The 18692-nt window shown below is 43.6% G+C and overlaps 1 protein-coding gene across 1 annotated transcript in view; it reads left to right on the forward strand.

Annotated features, from left to right (window-relative positions):
• Nucleotides 1-18692, forward strand: part of LOC308331553 (small ribosomal subunit protein uS12m-like) — a 265229-nt gene that overhangs the window by 244962 nt on the left and 1575 nt on the right. The gene's annotated exons all lie outside the window — the stretch shown is intronic.

Here is an 18692-nt window from a genome sequence, read left to right on the forward strand (position 1 = left end):
CCCCCCCGCCCTCCCTCTAAAACACCCCCTTTTGTTCTATGGGCTTGACATTAATTAACACATAGGTTAATTGATTCTATAAAGCTGATGAATTACGCCTAACGTTTCCCATATAGCCGTTGCTAGCTGAGTTGCGCCCCGCCGCGCACGCATAACATTCTCTCTGCCTGGCATGTGGACGTGCCTCTGCTGTGCCCTAGCTCCCACACTGTGTGGACGTGCCTCTGCTGTGCCCTATAGCTCCCACACTGTGTGGACGTGCCTCTGCTCTGCCCTATAGCTCCCACACTGTGTGGACGTGCCTCTGCTCTGCCCTATAGCTCCCACACTGTGTGGACGTGCCTCTGCTCTGCCCTATAGCTCCCACACTGTGTGGACGTGTCTCTGCTCTGCCCTATAGCTCCCACACTGTGTGGACGTGCCTCTGCTCTGCCCTATAGCTCCCACACTGTGTGGACGTGCCTCTGCTGTGCCCTATAGCTCCCACACTGTGTGGACGTGCCTCTGCTGTGCCCTATAGCTCCCACACTGTGTGGACGTACCTCTGCTCTGCCCTATAGCTCCCACACTGTGTGGACGTGCCTCTGCTTTGCCAGATAGCTCCCACACTGTGTGGACGTGTCTCTGCTCTGCCCTATAGCTCCCACATTGTGTGGACGTGCCTCTGCTTTGCCAGATAGCTCCCACACTGTGTGGACGTGCCTCTGCTCTGCCCTATAGCTCCCACACTGTGTGGACGTGCCTCTGCTCTGCCCTATAGCTCCCACACTGTGTGGACGTGCCTCTGCTCTGCCCTATAGCTCCCACACTGTGTGGACGTGCCTCTGCTCTGCCCTATAGCTCCCACACTGTGTGGACGTGCCTCTGCTGTGCCCTATAGCTCCCACACTGTGTGGACGTGCCTCTGCTCTGCCCTATAGCTCCCACACTGTGTGGACGTGTCTCTGCTCTGCCCTATAGCTCCCACACTGTGTGGACGTGCCTCTGCTTTGCCAGATAGCTCCCACACTGTGTGGACGTGCCTCTGCTCTGCCCTATAGCTCCCACACTGTGTGGACGTGCCTCTGCTCTGCCCTATAGCTCCCACACTGTGTGGACGTGCCTCTGCTCTGCCCTATAGCTCCCACACTGTGTGGACGTGTCTCTGCTCTGCCCTATAGCTCCCACACTGTGTGGACGTGCCTCTGCTTTGCCAGATAGCTCCCACACTGTGTGGACGTGCCTCTGCTCTGCCCTATAGCTCCCACACTGTGTGGACGTGCCTCTGCTCTGCCCTATAGCTCCCACACTGTGTGGACGTGTCTCTGCTCTGCCCTATAGCTCCCACACTGTGTGGACGTGCCTCTGCTGTGCCAGATAGCTCCCACACTGTGTGGACGTGCCTCTGCGTTGCCCTAGCTCCCTGGTGGAGGGAGGAGAGAGCCTGTAGCAGTGGTTGTAGCGCTGCCACTACCCCACTGTACAGTGGGAAAGATCTCAGGCTGCTTATTGGACTATAGGCTGATCGCAAATTGACGTTTTTGCTGGCTGCAAACAAGTATGCAGCATGTTGCAGTATGTTGCTGCAATGGCATTTTGTTATTACTAATCAAAATCCTCCAGCAAACCACCTATTGTCCTTATTTCTATCTACTGTACACGCACGTCATCCTTCCTCAATGTCACTTCTCTACACTCACATTCCTTCTCTCTCTCTCTCTCACTGTGCCTCTAAACTAAACACATCATCGCATCAAACTATCATATACACAAATCCTTTTAGCAGCAGTCCTGATCATCGTTTGTGGTTCTTGTTTGTAAGATGTGGATTATAGCGATGTAACAAATGCAGTGGTAAATATAGCTCTATATGCTCTTTGTTTTGATAGTGCATCGTTTGCACCAATAATTATCTTTTCTCTTTCGTCATTAGCGTTTTCCGGACATCTTGCCGAGTGCTGCGTTGGATTAGCTGTGTCTGTCATATTTGATTAAGTAATTATCTTGGCCACGGCGCTTTTTCCCATCCCAAGCTTTTTTTTTTTTTTTAGGTCGCTCGCAATGTGGCTGATGAGGTTAAAAGCAAGAGACAGAAGTGCTTTTAATTATTGAATAACCCCCACCCCATCCACCCGCTGACAAGTGTACACTCACTGCCGCTAATTAGCAATGCTGCTGCTAATACTCTGATAGTCAAGGTAGACTAGACTCTGACAGAGAAACACACTCGCACTCTATTGTACACACTGCTCACCCTGTTTACAGTCGTATATCACGTCCTATGAATGTCCATATCTCCACTCACTATGTTCACCATTTATTCAGGGGTTTAATTGGTAATGATTTGAATGCTAAATGTTTTCCGGCGTCCCTCGTATAGTCTTTGAGGCTGTAGTGTTGTGGTGGTCCACAGGGCTTGGACGTGCTGCCTGCTGTTTGAAAACCTTTTGTTTTTTTTTCATTATTAAATAAAAAGGAGAAAACTGGGCAATGGAGGCAACAAGAGGAATCCATTATGCAAATTGGGCTGATATTTGCATAATGTCTTATGCCAGGAATATGCAAATGAAGCGTATAATTTATGAGCGCGTGCATCTGTCTCATAGTGTTCCCATAACTTACAAAGAGGAGATTTTTTTCCCCCCCTCCTTCTCTCCTCCTCTCCAAGCTGGCATGCCATGCGCCAACACTCCACACACCAGACCCATTCTAAACACGCGCACTCACAAAAGGGGGTTGCTGGCTGGGTACTATAACTGGGTGGGCAGACTGATGGGGGATAAGGAGACAGCTAAAGGGAGGAGTATGGGAAAAATGCTTAGGGGGGCATATATAAACCCGTCTACAAAGGATCAGTAGCAGATGCTAATTCTGTAAAACAACTGCGAAACTAAATAAGTTAACAAGACAAAAAAAAAATCAAAAGAAACAAAGGCGAACGAAAGGGCGAGTGTGGGCGGAGCGATGGCGTTCTTCCTCTCTGTGTTCCTTTCTTTGATGCCCGCTTTGTGAGATCCTCCTGCCCGTCGCCACCACCACCAGAGCGGGCATCGCTTTGTGAGATCCTCCTGCCCGTCACCACCACCACCAGAGCGGGCATCGTTTGTGAGATCCTCCTGCCCGTCACCACCACCACCAGAGCGGGCACCGTTTCCTGTCGTGGAGGATTTCCTCAGGAGTCAGTTGCGTCTGAGGCAGCTGAGCGCAGGGTGGGATGGAGAGGAGAGAGAGGGAGAGAGGGAGAGGACGTGTGTGTGTGTGTGTGTGTGGGCTCCAGGCAGTCTCCACGGGTACCCTCTGGCGTGCCACAGCTCAGCCTGGCCCGGCCCGCGGCATCCAGGGTGCAGACAGACAGTCTCCATCCGGGGAACGACCAGGACGAGGTGCTTCTTTGACTGACTTGTTGCGACATTGGGAATCGCGACCTATTCGCCCCCCCCCCCCCCCAACGGGATTCTGGCGCCGCTCCCCTCACCCCCACCCCTGCCTCGTTTCATTAGGACGATTGGTCCGCTTTGCATACTTGATCTGCAGCTAATGGCTCTGTAAGGAGACGCTGCTACTGTACATACAGTACAGAGGATGTTGTTGTTGAGGAGGAGGTGTCTGTCTGTCGCTGTACTACTGACCATCATGAGGAGGTGTCTGTCGCTGTGCTACTGCCCACCGTGAAGAGGAGTTGGCGGTGACTGGATTCTTCCTCGGGGCCTGTCGATGCACCTCAGATACTTCTAGCAGCTGCTGCTTCTGAGCTGTGACTTGGAGTGTTCCTGTACTGTTGAACAGTGGCATGGTTGGGTTTAGACAGAAAGGTGTTTACCAGGCTCGACTGCCCACACACAGACTCCTTCCTAACGAGCATGATCGCCTCTTGCTGAGCCTGAGGGAACATTATTGCGGTGTGTGTGTGTGTGTGTGTGTGTGTGTGTGTGTGTGTGTGTGTGTGCGCGCACGCTTGCAAAAGGTAGTGTGTGTGTATCTATGAGCTTGCGTCTGGGCATGTGAGAGCGAGAGAGAGAGACTCCCTGCCTCAAGCAACACAGACTCAGATCCTGCATACTCATGCAGGAGTCAGTGTGCCACCTTCTCTGTTGCCACGAATAGGACTCGCAAGGACAGAAGACTATGGGACTGTTCTGTATTCTGGTGTTTTGGTTGTGGACTTTATCTCTTTTTTCCTTTCTCTCTCATCATGCGCGAGTACATTGTGCTGCCGCCGCGTCTTAATCAAGCCTTTGTTAATTTGACTTCTGTGATTATGCGCCGCTATTTAAATTTGTCGCTACGCTCATTCACATTTGTTTACTGTGTATATATCAACGACGCAACGTAATTGCGCGGACGAATTGTCTTCATATTTTCCTCTTCTGTGCCGCAATTATTTTTCAGGAATTAGCATATAACTATTGATGCAATTATGTTTGCACAGACCATTTATTTTTCACATGCATTCTAATGAGCTGCTCTGTGAAACGTGACATTTCTGGACCAACATGTTTGGAATTTTACCTGTGTGTGTGTGTGTGTGTGTGTGTGTGCGCGTGTGTGTGTGTGTGTGTGTGTGTGCACGTGTGTGTGTGTGTGTGTGTGTGTGTGTGTGCGTGTGTGTGTGAGACCTAAATCCATTTAACTCACTTCACGCCATTGCTATTAATATACGTCAATCAAAGCCAATTAACACCATTGCCGTATAGCCCTACGGCAATTGCGCTTTTATAGTGCTTTCGATTGATCAAGTCATAATGCTACTCACGTTAGCGTCGGGTTGCTAGCTGGTGTGACGCCCACACACATCACTAGAGTGATTGATTGATTGAAATATTTATTAACAGTTTGCAGAATTACAGTTACATTTCAAGCACAGACTCGATACAAAGACTGTTAACTGTGAGTGGACGACCCAATAAAAGCATTACACTTGTTTACAAGAGGGTCCACCTTGTTCAATTCATCAAAACATTTAGGGCTGTATTTTGCGTGTCTTAAGTACCAGGTCTTATTACCTAACTTGAGTAAACTAAAGACCTGGAGGCGTGATCAATGCTCTTTGGCCACTCAGAATAGCCAAATGGCATTGACCACGCCTCCAGGTCTTTAGTTTACTCAAGTTAGGGAATAAGACCTAGTACTTAAGACACGCAAAATACAGCCCTTAGAGACGTACAAATAGACACTTCTATATAGCCAAAGAACAGGGATTCATCATAAAGGTGGTGAAAAGGGAATAGAAACATATACAGTGAGGGTGAAAACAATGGGCTGATGGAGTGCTCTGCCTAGTGCCTACCTGCTTAACCCTTTTACAACAGGTGAGCATGGGTGGGGCATTCCAGCCTAATGGCTGATTGGAAAGCACCTGCTGTCAATAACACAGGATCGCGCCATTAAGAATCACCGTGGCCATAATCACCCATTCTATCCGTTTCTTTCAATGGCCTGTATCTCCTATATTCCTTGTCCCAGGTGGCATTTCTGGTCAAAACGAGGTTTATTCCGCAGGGCCCAGAGCCGGCGATGTGATACTTCTGCATCATGTTAGAGCAGCACCCGCGGCAAACATGGAGCGATGTTGCATCGTCACACACCCCAACATAAGTTCACAACATCCTGTCGAGATGTTTGGCTCTTCAAAATAAGAGCTGAACAGGGGAAAATGCTATTAGTAGTTAGCCTATGTAAAGTACAGTATGTAGTATGGTCAATTTAGTCCTTTATTGCTTAATCAGCCCCTATCTCCTTTTGGCTTAAAGTTTAGGGTTTGCTGCAGTACTGTATATTCTTTATATTCTGTCCAGCTACAGTATAACCCATTTTAGATGGCCATTTGGGCGTATTTTACACGTATTTTAGACTTCTAATAGCCTGAAAGATGCTCAGTGGGTTGTCTTAACTCTGTGTGTGTGTGTGTGCGTGTGTGTGTGTGTGTGTGTGTGTGTGTGTGTGTGTGTTCATTTTCCACAACATACTTTAACCTTTAATTGGTTATGTCACCTGTGATTATTTTTTTTAATCTCAAATTATTTTAGATGTGTGCATGTGAATGCCGTTTCCTGTAGCCAGTGTCCATATGACCAGTGTTTATTTTAATTGAACCATGAAAAACCAAAGAAAGTGAACTGCAGCCCTAGATGAATGAAATGTGCAGGCAAAGTTTTCTCTTATGGTATCATTGGTATGCGTGCCTTTTCATCGGCTGTAAATAGAAAACGTCCTTATTTGGACAGGTTCAGGACGGTATGCATGAATACAGCGTCTTTTGCAAAAGCAACACACAAAAACATGAAATGCTTGAGAAACGAAAGCGACATTGAAAAAAAAGCTGTGGCTGAGCTCATGTTTGCATTTTTGCTTGCCACACAGCTTATGGCATCTCTCATCATGTCTTTAACCCATTCTGACCTGAGATCAGATTCATACGAGGTTTCCACTGGACACACACTGGTCTGAAGAACCCATTCTGACCTGAGATCAGATTCTAAAAATGTCAGTCGTTCTTCGAATTTTTCAAAAATAGCAGACCTACAAGCTCGTATCGCGCCACTCGGTGGCGCGATATGAGCTTGTAGATCTGCTATTTTTCAATAGGTAAAGCATAACATGATGCTAACACCAAAATGGGTGCCCGGTCAGAATGGGTTAACTGAAAGCGCATTGAGTTTGGATTTTGGTCTTAATTCCTCACACCTGTAAGGGATGACATGCCAGTCAATGTGCTTATTATATCAGGAAGGAGCACAGCAGCTCTGTGCTTCAGAAGTTCAGAGGATGTGCGATGCTGTGCATAGCCTACATGTATATACAGTAGCACCTTCCTAACATACAGTAGTATACAGTAGTATCTTCCTAACATAAGCAGGAGGAAATTAACATGCATCTATAGTCTGACATAGAGATAACAATCGTTTCCACATCTTATTAAGGTTTTATGAATCAATAATTCATCGTGGATTTGTGTGGTAAGCATTTACCTAAACTGCAATTTAACTTAAGAGCATTTTATAAACGAGGCCACAGGACAGGATAGCAGAGATAGCACTGAGCAAGAATTGGTAACACATGTTGCCTCCACAACAGCAACTTTCCAAAGAAAACGGCCCGTATATAATTGGTCTTTTATGACTATACATGTTCGGTGTTGAAAATCATTCAACACTTCATAGAACATTTAGGGCCTGCTGCACTTTTCATGTACTTCTTTTCTGTTTCTTTAAAGGGATATTTCACTTTCAAATGTTTAGGAGCACCCCAGGCAGACACTTTTTAAGTTGCTTGATTCAGTATTTACATATTTTATCAGACATGCCCCCTTCCTATACAAACCCTATTGTAACTTCAAACTCCATTTTAACCATGTTAGATTCATTGAAAACACCTGTCCTTGGTTCTGGTGACTCCTAGTACGTGAGGGTGCATATTTGTTTGTTTACTTTTTTTTAATTCCTTTTTTAATTGTATTTTATTTGTTGCATTTTTCAATACAATTCAAAATAAATGGGGAGGGGGGGGGGGGGGGTGGAACGGACACACACACTTGAAAATGGAGGGAAAGGGGGGCATGTCTGATAAAATTAATATAAAATATCTAAATACTCAATCAAGAAACTTATAAATTGTCCCGGGGTGCTCCCAAAAGCCTGAACGTAGACTGACCCAAAACATTTTTGAAAGTTGAAATATCCCTTTAATATCTGAAAATAAACATCAACATAACCAAAGAAACATCTTCTAATGGTATCATACTGTTACGACATTTACTTTATTGCAATCTAATTACAATAAACTATGCTCTGTGACCAAAACAATTGTGGTAGTCATGGTGCTAGATAAGCCTGATTTATCATGTGTTGTGTGACATCTGCATACAACTACTGTAATTATAACTGTACAGGTATTGGAAGTATTGCAAAGTCAATGGAATATATATATCGATTATAATGGCCATATTGTGTTTACATTACTACGGTACAATAAAAGTTTTCTTGAGAAATATAGTATAAACATAAAACACCAAGGGCTCCATTTTCGTTTGATCTTTCTAAATGCACTGTTTTGGGATTTAGCAGTGGGGAAGGGGTGTTCCCCCACTAAAGTTGGTATTTTGGTTACCTGTCTAAATCCCTAAAACACCTCCGTTACCCGTTATATTATGCATAGGTGTGGTTTGGGCGTTATAATAATTAAACCAATCACCGTGCCGTTGCCTTTAAGAGATCCCATATCCGTTGCCGGTTATGCCCAGTTCTATATTGCCTCATAGCCTTACGGCAGTGGAGCCTGCCTGGCTGCCTGTCTACAGCCCATGGAAGAGATGCTTCATAGCCTGCCTGGCTGCCTGTCTACAGCCCATGGAAGAGTGATGTGTTGCTGCCTTGAAGTCTCACTTGTCTCACGCTCAAATCTCGCTAATTCTTTTAAATTAGGGCTTTCATTTGGTATATAGATCGTGCGTGTAGGCCGTCTCTACGGAACGGTATGAAGCGAAAAGGAAAAAAAAATTGGTAAATTAAAAAAATCGTAGAACGATTATTAATTTATTTATTATAGATGCATAGGAGAATAAGGAGAGATGCATAGGAGGATAAGGAGAGATGCATAGGAGGATAAGGAGAGATGCATAGGAGGATAAGGAGAGATGCATAGGAGGATAAGGAGAGATGCATAGGAGGATAAGGAGAGATGACGTAGCCTCCTTTTCCATGCAGGCGATTTTCATTTTTGGAGCCCCATGAAATGAAAAGCTCATCTATGTGTGTTTGAGCATCATGAAGAGGCCTAATGATAGCGCTGTTGTACACAGCTCCTCTGAAGATCAGTGGAACCATTGATTTTGTCTTGTAGTGCATGGTATTACAACACTTAATTTGTTCTCTTAATTATATTTATATTTAACAGAGGTTGTACGCCACTCTGTTGTCAGACTCAATAATATTATTATCTAAAAGCCTTTGTTCCCCCCCCCCTTTACGCAAACACCTTAGGCTATGTTGGTGGAAACACAATTAGAGCCTTCGTTAGGCTACGTGGTTGGTGGAACAACAATTAAAGCCTTCATTTCACATGCCTTTGATGATGTGTTGATGCTCGTATGTGAAAGCACCTGGTAGTGTAGAATAAAATTAAGACGGATATTTCAAGCTGCTATTCAGCGTACTTTACTTTGTTAAATTAAATTCATTATGACAGTTTTCTTGTCTCTATAAAATGTCTTAGTTTAACTCTGAGAGTAAAAAGTGAATACAGTAAAAAGTTAATTTATCTCTGACAGTATATGTGTCAATGTGAGAGTAGTTGAGGTATGTAAACTGACGTGATTATAGATATTATACATTTTACACCATGACTTTAAAGATATACAGTATACGTATAAGAAGGATACAGTTATGGTAGAGGTCAATTATATTCTTCTCATGATTCATGCATGAATTCCTCTGTAAGAGAACTATCAACAGGTATTATCAACATGTATGTATTCCAGATTACCACGAGGCTACCTTGCAGTACGTCTAATCATTGGCTCGGACAATTTGGCAGTATTCGGCAAACACATTACTGTCTGGAGGCGTTCTTGTCAAACTGTGTTTTATCAGTGGTTAGTGGTTTCTAGAGGTCATTTTATAGATAAAGTGTATGTAAACAAAAAAGGCCTTTCAAGTCATACATGTCAATAAGTGAGCTGAAGCAGCATGTACTCTCCATGGTCCTCCATTTATATTTTCCTGAACATCTCTACATTATGGCCCCAGAGACACCATTATTTTCAACATGCAGTGTATACAAGTTTAGTAGGTGTTTTATTTGAGCTGTGCCTTGTAAAGAAATAATGATGTGAGGCTGATATTCCTACTGTGTTTCCATCTAGAAGTGTTTCTCTGTCCTTTTATTGTGAGTGTACAGTACAGATCGCAGTTTACTATGAAAACATGCAAAACCTGCCAATCAGTTTGTCTGTCCGTCCGTCCGTCCGTCATGACACACTCCATATATGGCCATCAGTCCGTCACGCCTTGTGACACGCATCCATACACTAACCCTAACCTTAACCGTTTTGGCCGTAAAAATCCGCCATTTAACGGCTACTCCAAATGTCAGTTAATTCACCCAAAACATAGTTATGAGTTTTATGAGCACAAACAGGACATAGTTGATCACCGTAATCAATTGATATTAAAAAAGGCGTGATAAGGTGTCATCGGCGTGGAGGTACATACGAAAATAGGCGTCAAAAGCAATTGGTGACGGGTTAATGTACAAGTGTATTTTATTTTATTATTGCTGCTAGAATAAACCCAACTAGAATCAATTTGCAGTTGTAGGACAATAGAGTGATCGGGCTACAATGTAGTCCACAGTGAATATGTATGTTAACCCATTTTGACCTGCAAAAAAATGTCTTCTACATCCTGACAGTTTTCTGGAAAAGAAAATAGCAGACCTACAAGCTCGTAGCGCGCCACTCGGTGGCGCGCTATGAGCTTGTAGATCTGCTATTTTTCAATAGCTAAAGCATAACATGATGCTAACACCAAAAGGGGTTCCCACCCAACATGGGTTAATGGTGTGGTTATGAATTGGAAATGAGACAAGATTGGTGCCCCGATGAAAGCTCCCTTCGTGTCGTTCATTGCACCCTCTGACCCCCTTCGGCACATATCAGTTGTTGAGCGTCTATTTCAACACCACGGTCTCATAAAAGTGGCAATCTTGTTCCAGCAACATGAAGGTTTTAGAGTGCTGCTGAGTAACAGCACCTGAAATCACACAGACACAAATGGGCTCATCCTTAAGACTTAACCCATTTTGACCTGGGAACGATTCTGCAAATGTCTTCTAAATCCTGACTGTTTTCTTTGAAAAAGCGATGTTTTTCTGTCAGTCGTTCTCAAACACTTTCATGTCACTTTTCACGATTCTTTAAAAAATAGCAGACCTACAAGCTCTTAGCGCGCCACTCGGTGGCGCGCTATGAGCTTGTAGATCTGCTATTTTTCAATAGCTAAAGCATAGCATAATGCAACACCAAAAGGCGTTCCCTCCCAAAATGGGTTAAATATGTTCCATGAATAATGGAGCCGGTCCATGTAAAAGCACACTCTCTCTAATGATATAATTGCATCGTTTCCATTCCTAAATTAATGACTGGTGGTGGTAACACTTATTTGATGGGAATTGAAAAGGTAGCTCTGTGTGTATACGGTATATACCATGGACTGGCCTTGGCCTACAGGCTATACAGCTTATTGGTGTTTAAATTATACGTTAGTGTAGCCCATGTGTTTGTCTTATGCCACGGGTTGTTTGACTCTGGCCTTGGCCATCTCTGATAAAGTCTGCACTTATCACACATGATTGATTTGTTTACCTCTTGGTGGCTGGCCCACTCATCATGTGTTGTATCCTTGACTCATATATGCTCTCTGTCTTACCCATCTACATTATATTATATTAGCACCCAAACTTTCACTATTTTTGGATATGCTCGTGGTGTAAAATCACAACAGAGGGCCATCACTCTCCCTGCCACCTGGATGGCTGATGCTGGGATTGATATGCTGATAAGATCCCAGTCCTTGGGGGGAACTATACCATTTCTCATTTGAAGCTGCAGTTCATTCTCAGTCATTGTAGTTGATAAGGGCCCATGCAAGCCTTCACTTAATGAAAAATATAAAAGAGCTGACTGCATCTGCCATGACATACACATACACTGCTAAAAATTCAGGACAGTGTCTTGTCGTTTAACTTATGCTAAGACAATCATACTGTTGTTGAGGAAGTTCTAAGCTGACATAATGCTATATTTCTTTCTTAATGGCTTTCAACTTTTGCATTTATTTATTATTGTATGTATCTTGCCCACGCATAATATGGGAACGTATTCTCAGACCACCGCTATGCCAAATCCGTTTGATAGAGCCGCCTTCAATGGCAATGCATTCTCACTCCAAAGTCCAGTCCGAGCGCCACATGGTTTATTGCAGTGAGGGCATATGAAGTCAGAATTAGTCGTGGCCTTGGCTGCAGTGATCATCTTTCTTTCTTTTCCCTCGCCTCACTCCTTTCCTCTTCAAAACGCTGAAGTCCAGAATGCTAAGTTGCCTCCATAAAGGGCCTTCTGAGGCAGAGCTTTCCAGCTATAGGTGTGCTGTATTCCATACCTCAGTCTTCAGTGCTGTTTTGAGCTCCACTTTTGACCTCCTGCAGATCATAGAGCAGTTGGCGTGGAAGCCTGTCCTCTGCCATCCTGATGGTGTGGCCGACCCATCGCAGTTATTGGTACTGAAGGAGTGTGGCCTCCATGCTCTTGGTGCCGGTTCTACTTGCATTTATAGTTCAGAAACAAACTGTTTTATGTGCGCATGCGTTAGAGGAAATCAAATAACATACAGTAACTCGGCAGTAGTCTGCAGCGCTGGTCTGCAAGAGCCTGCCAGTGTTGCCAGGTCTGCTTATTATAAGCAGACCTTGCAAAGATTCATAGTTGCAAATATTCATAGTTGTGGGTTGCTTTTCTTCAGGATTGTTTCTGAAGTGTAGTCGCTAATTTGGGAATGCTTTAAAGATTAATTTTGAAATTAGCTGATGTAATGGAGCTCAAGTGGTGGTGCACGTTTGTATTTGTGTATTTATTTCATGTGGTTAATGCACGTTATGATATCCAGTTGTCCATAATACTGTATGAACATATACTAATGACATCAGGGATCTCCCATATATGGGCATAAAAGGGACAAGGACTGAGAGTTACAGATATCTCAATATAAGGCAATGGACAGAAACAGACATCTACATATAATTGGGCACAAAAGAGACAGACGGATACAATGGGTACTCTGACTCAGACACATACATCGGATCGGCAGTGCATGCCTGTGGCGTAGCGGCCCGAACTCTATAGTTGTGAGAGACATATAGTGACCCGAACATCTAGTATTCTAAATTTTAAACACTTAAGCCCTTTTAAAAAGTAGCAAAAATAATCAATCTACAAGCCCACAATGTGTTACATCACAAGTTACGTGAAAAGGTTAAAGTTAAAGTAGCTCATTGTGTTGTTTTCCGTCTGTTTTTGTTTAGGGATAAGCAAGCTATGCAACACGGGGACCTTAAGATGCACCTGCCTACGCACCAAACCTGTCTCCAACAACTCAAAAAGGCATCGCTTTCTGAACAAGATGCTCAAAGCTAAAGTAAGTAATTAAGTATCCATCCATTCTCAGGGCATCATTCTATATTCTCCTAATGTTGGTTTAAGTTTTTCATTTTTTCATTTTTAATCTTGGAACTGCACATCCTCAACGTTCCATCCATTTGTAACTTACGAGAGTACACAAACGTAAGCGAACGGTCCCTGTCCCTTAATAGACTTTTCAACTGCATTTGAAGACAGTGTGCAGGAAGTTTTTTTCCCCTTTTTTCAGTACCTTTTTTCAGTACCTTCTCCTACGCACCTGCAGTCGCCTTGCTTTTTATTGTCCTCTCAGAGTGAAATGAAACGTTGAGGGTTTGACTGTGTAATGTGCACTGTGCACGTCTATCTGCAGTGTGTGTGCGTGTTTGTGTAATGTGCACTGTGCACGTCTATCTGCCGTGTGTGTATGTGTTTGTGTAATGTGCACTGTGCACGTCTATCTGCCGTGTGTGTATGTGTTTGTGTAATGTGCACTGTGCACGTCTATCTGCCGTGTGTGTATGTGTTTGTGTAATGTGCACTGTGCACGTCTATCTGCCGTGTGTGTATGTGTTTGTGTGTGTCTTTTCTGCTTCACTGCGTGGGGCTTCAGTTCAGTCTCACTACCATATGCATCTCAGACACCCCATATATATATATATATATATATATATATATATATATATACACTGTATATAATAACATATGCATCTCAGACACCCCCCACGCTTAACGCCTGATGAACCCGCAGTGGAAGTGCCAGAGGCTGTCACGTCCACTGCTGCTTGTCTCTCTGTCCCTGACCGGCTGTATTTAGCATGCACCACCTACCAAAGTGGGTGGAATCACACACACACACACACACGCAGGCACGCACGCACGCACGCATGCATGCACACAAGCACACGCACATACACTTAATGAGTTGGTCCCAAAGACACACCAGCCCGAGGGAGCCCAGCTCTGTGTTATGCAGTTATGTTAACTATTGTATGCAATCCCCACTAACATGGTCGTAAGCTGAATCCTGCATTATTCAGACCGGGCGAGTAGAGTAATTAAGAGAGCCCTGTAGCCCCCTTCATAATTCATTTGCATTAAAGGCCTGGCTGTGTTGCTGGGGTAAACGGAAGAACAGAGCTGGCACAATGATATGGCACTAGATGAGACAACATGACACTTGGGCCAAGAATTGCTGCATTCTCTCAAGTAGCCCATGTGGCCAGTTAGGGTGAGGTAGAGTGTCTGGATGAGGGGTTGATCAGAGCGATAAGGCTTCAGTTGTTATCTTGATTCACCTCTTATGCCTACACTTTTTTATCTTTGTGCACAGATTATGCACAGATTTGTGTGTGTGTTTGTAGCACGGAATGCGATGATTTGATTGGCTGATGTATGATGATGTATCATGATAAGAGTGCCACTCACTTCACACAAGTGTGATTTTTTACAATTTCAAAAAACATTTTAAAATAGTTCATATAGCTGACTACAAGCTCACAACATGTCGATGTAGAAAAAATAATCACACCCGTGTGAAGTGAGGTGCACTCTTATCATCGTACATCATCATGATGTAACATTTGCCTGAGGCCTACCATTGCGTGGCACATCTATTCACAAAATGTCTATGTTCGGCCTAGAGGAGCATCTGAGCATGTGCAGAACTACAAGTCTTACACCATATGCGTTTGGGAAACCCAGCCAATAACAATATCATAAGTGTCATGTTCTTCACTGCTCCAATGCAATGCTGCCAGTTTTATCTAACTGGAAATATACACGGAGGTGGTCTCTCTGCACAATACAAGTCGTCTTTTACAAATGCTACACATATAGTTATGTCCAAGCTGCTTTGATAAATTAAAGATGTGGGCTTTCATACCAAAATACCTTATCTTACTTGGATAGTAACAGTAATGGGTATGAAAAGAGAGGTTTTATTTACACTTAAAGTACATAAAGTACATGTATATGACTCAGGCATATTTCGTGCAGTGGAAGTATGGCAAGTTGCAGAAACATTGACATATTGTGGGAAGTGAGGACGCTGGCGTCGACTGATCGCCGCTTCACCTCCCAATGTATGAATGAATGAACCATTGTAAGCGCTTTGAGTAGGCACGTAGTGCATAGAAAAGCGCCATAAAAATGCAATTCATTATTATTACTGTATATTATGTCTCTGTCCAATCTCCTTCCCGTGTTTGGTGATTTGATTTTACATCTTTCCATAGTGCCTTGCAAACAGTATAGCCTCCCTAGTCCAAGTATCACTGTATCACTTTAAGAATGGAAGAAGGTGTGTTTATCTGCAGAAAAGGTTACACCTTTATGTAGGAAAATACTGTTTTAATACTTTTATACTTTTTTAACCACTTTCAACCTATAGTGTTCATCCCTAGAGCGCCGCAGTCCCTCCCCCTTTCAGAAAAACGAGTGGCCCAGGAAATCAAAACCGATGCATTCTCCCATAGGAATAATTTATTTAAAGACTGTTATGAAAACCATGGAGAGCCACAAAGCATTATGATGTATCTAGTCCAGGGGTTAGATATGCATACCATACCAGGACAGGGGTAGCAACCTGTGGCTCTTATAGGCCCTCTCCCGTGGCTCCCAGTTTCTACGGCAAAGAAGTATGAAAAGGAATAAGGTTTTCTTTGTCTTTTCTTTTCTTTTTAATTTTTTTTTTTTTTACATATTACACACATTTACATTTCATATTTTTTTTATTGAATTTGTAGTAGGCATAAAGTTATTCTTTCATTTTGATATTGTAAAAATAAGAATCAAATTTAATGAAAGACAATAGACAAGAATAGAAGAATGTATTAATGATGAGACATCTTTGTTTGTTTTCACCACCAATGCTTACTGCTACAGTATACTTGATATGCTTTGAGGAATTAGCAAACAATGAAATGTAATATTGAAAGACCAGAAAAATCACAAATAATTAATGTTTGCTTTATTAAAGCAAACATATATTGCGGCTCCAGATAGAATTGTAATACGTTTTTGGGCCAAAAATGGCTCTTCTGATAATAAAGGTTGCCTACCCCTGATCTAGTCTATGTAAGGAAAATGTGAGTGGTGCAGCTCCCCTACCTCTCTCTCTCATTAGCAGGCAACATTGCAGCACTATCCCTCTGTTTCTGGCGCCCCCTACTGGTACCCTATAGTCATATACTGGTGCTCATGACCACATGGGTACATACCACACACATGGGTACATAGGTGTACAACACGGACATTGCTGGTTGTAGGAGTGGTTGCACCACTCAAAAACACACACAAAGGAAGGCAAAACAGATAGGCAGAGGGGGTATTGTCAGGCACACCAGACACAGAGGAGACTGATTTGATAATCATATCACTACAGGTGCATCAACTTGTTTCTGAATGCTGCTTCACAACAGTAAAAAAAAGACTACCAAAAAGAACATGCTTTGCTATATTTTACTTCATGATGCTCATGTCAAATAAGTGCAAAAAGCATAGCGCTAAATGCCAAATAAATAGTTTCAATATTTTCCTGTCACATGTGACACTATTTTTGTTGTACAGCACAGTTACATGTGAACTTTAGACTTTTTTTTTGCCATGAGGCCCATGTGCAAATATATTGTTTAGCAGAGAGAGCAGGGCTTTGGGAGGGAGGCGGCCGTTTTGTGTCTTGGATGATACGGATGTTTCGATAGGTCAAAAAGGCAATGCGTTAATGCATTAATAATGTGTTAACTTTGACAAGCCCTCATTTTAACGTGCATGGATTATCCACTCCGAGGCAATAGTTGCTCAGCTGCAGCCGAAAGGAGGGGCAAAATTAGCATAGTGTAGATCCCATATATACGCTGGACGGACAGCTTGTGTCGATTGGCTAGCCCCACTCCATAGCGCTGCGGACACGTGTATCCCACAGCCTGGAGAGACGGCGTGGATCTGGCAGCGTGCAGAAGAAATATGACGCTTATGGGTTTAGTAGTTTGGGAGATTAGCTGTGGACAAAACCTAACCTACAGACACAAAACACAAACAATAATCTCTACTCTGGGCCTTGCAGAGATAGATAGTGATGCAATGTGTCTAGTTTATACGTGGCTGAGGTCTAATTGCTGATGATAGCCATCAGTTCAGCTTAAGTATATCTACTATATGTCTTTGGTACTCATGCGTGTGGTCAGATAGTCAAGAAGAAGTACCCGAAGGTGGGGTTGGCGAAAGGGCCTTTCTGTGTGGAGTTTGTATGTTCTCCCCGTGTCCCCTAGGGTAGGTACCCCATAGAGTATTAAAAGGATAGAGACTAAACTAGCGCGAAGCTCCGCCCCCTCCACTATTCATGTCAGTGGAAGTTGCTCAGTGGCGTTTTGAAGCACCCGGAAGGCTGCCGGAAGTACCGTCTTTTCGCTGATTCAGCATTTCACTTCCGCATTTGGACACCAAATTTTGGTGTCCAAATGCGGAAGTGCACCCAGAGTGCACCTGGGCTTTACATTGGGCGCTCGGTTGCACGGGGTTTCCTCGTCAAGAATCCACGGGTCCGCCTGCAGTCCTTCCTCTTACCACTAGGGCCCAGCGCTTCAACATTGGAGTGCCTAGCTGGCCCCTTGAGGTACCCTCACAAAATACATGCAGTAATCCTGGTCTCTAAACTGCCTCCCCCTGGCCAGCCGGGGCGCCTGATGGAGGGGAAAGGAACTGGTTGGAATAACATGTTCTTTCCACGCGCTACGTCCAACCAGGGAAACTCCCCCTCTGTCAGGTGGAAAGAAGCAACTTGGACACTCAGGCATGAAGGAAGCATGAGTTCAAGTCCGTTGCTCTCCCCAGGTTGGTGGAGGGTGTGTAGAGCCCAGGATCACATTAGATAATTGACACAGGGGTGAAAATGGGTTACAAAATCGTGGGATAAAAATTATATAAAAAAATAATAATAATAAGTACCTTTTTTAAAAGCCACTTGTATTGTTGTTGTTTAATGAATGGGTAAGAAGACCAAATACACACTTAGTACATACTTTGATGGCTTTATCTCCATTCCCATGATTACTTTTGCCATTCAGTGTTTAAAGGGCTAATCGTATCATCATTAAGGGTAAAAAAAAAAGAGAAAGAAAAGAAGAAATCTTAATCAGCGTGTGATAGATTGGCTGATCTCAGAGTTCTGACATACAGCAACAGATGATAGCTGAGCATTACAGGGGGTATTGATTATGCATACACAATGCCTCTCCCCCCTCTGCAACTAAAGGCATGCCTTAAAAGTGCACAGCTAATTAGGCACTTGTCAATAATTGAAAATAAGGGCTATGCCAGCAGGATAGATTGGCCATAACCCAGTGATACTCTGTTAAAAAGCTTGAGGAAAGAGAACGGAGAAGATTAATGGAGACAGATCAGTGGGGGGGGGGGTCTTTATATAGATATAGTTGATTTAGCATTCTGTGTTAAGTGAGTGTGGAAGGAATGTAAAGTTAAAGATGAAGTGTGTGTGAATCCCCATGTGCACAACGGACTCTCGAACAGAACAGAATTAAAGTTC

This window comes from Protomyctophum bolini, assembly GCF_963924005.1.
Source record: "Protomyctophum bolini genome assembly, chromosome: 1".
NCBI classification, from domain to species: domain Eukaryota; kingdom Metazoa; phylum Chordata; class Actinopteri; order Myctophiformes; family Myctophidae; genus Protomyctophum; species Protomyctophum bolini.